Consider the following 1,227-nt stretch of genomic DNA (forward strand, 5'->3'; position numbering starts at 1 on the left):
AATATTTATGTGTTGACCGATTTTATTATTATTTTTATTTATATATGTATCAAAAAATAAAAATAAAAATGTAATAATAGTAATAATGATGATGATGATAATAATAATAATAATAATAATAATAATAATAATAATAATAATAATAATAATAATATTTATTCATGGATTATATTTTCTATATTTGTTTTAAAGTAAAGAACAAAAATTAATTTTTCTTTTTAAAAAAATAACGTAATGTGGCGGTATGTGAAAGAGACAGATGGATACGATGGTGAAATAATCTGTTAAATTATTTGCTCGTACGTTGTCGGATATGTCGCGACACAAAGGTCACCCACGATTGAGAGTGAGTAATATGGTGCGGCGAGCGATGATGAATTTCATCCGGCGGCTGCGACCATTAATTCTAATCCTAAAGGTGAAAACATTTATATGTTGTTATGATTTTTTTTTTTAGTTATAAAGACATATTATGAATATTATATTACAATATGATGCAATTTATTTTCTCGACCTATAAACATCAATTGATTATATTTTTTATTATTATTTTTGTGTTGCAAAGAAAATAATTTTAGGATTAAACGATTCTTTAAAAAATAAAAGTTTAACACATGAGTTTACTTTTTACAAACAGGAAAAAAAAAATAGAAATCGAAATAAAATATATTTAAAAAAAAAAGATGCAAAAACAAAACAAAAGACTAATAAGCAGAAAATTAGAAGAAAAAAAATGATACCTTACTCCTGAATTGTTGTTTTGCTAGACCGATTGTTTCAAGATCAGATTTTATTCTTCTCTTTTGCCTACTAATCTCTCTATTTTTTATGTGCTCTCAATTTATGTTTCGAATTATCTCCCTCTTTGTCTTCTTGTGGCCGACTATTTATAGACTTTTTGGTATAGATTTCAAAAGACAAAAGAATAATTGTCAATTGATTACCATTAATCTATTTTTGTTGGTTTCTTTTCTTTTAATTGGCCACAATTATACCGATTCTTATTGCTATTGATTCATTTCTTCGGTTTTCTTTTTTATTCAATTGATCACCATTATTCTGATTTTTATGACCATCAATCAATTTATTTTTGGTTTTTTTTCATTTATTTTGATCATCATTGCATTGATTTTTATGACCATCAATTTATTTCTTTTCAATTTTCCATTTATTTTGATCATCATTGCATCGATTTTTATGACCATCAATTCATTTCTTTTCAATTTC

The sequence above is a fragment of the Cicer arietinum genome, chromosome 8 (assembly GCF_000331145.2).
Source record: "Cicer arietinum cultivar CDC Frontier isolate Library 1 chromosome 8, Cicar.CDCFrontier_v2.0, whole genome shotgun sequence".
Taxonomy (NCBI): Eukaryota; Viridiplantae; Streptophyta; class Magnoliopsida; order Fabales; family Fabaceae; genus Cicer; species Cicer arietinum.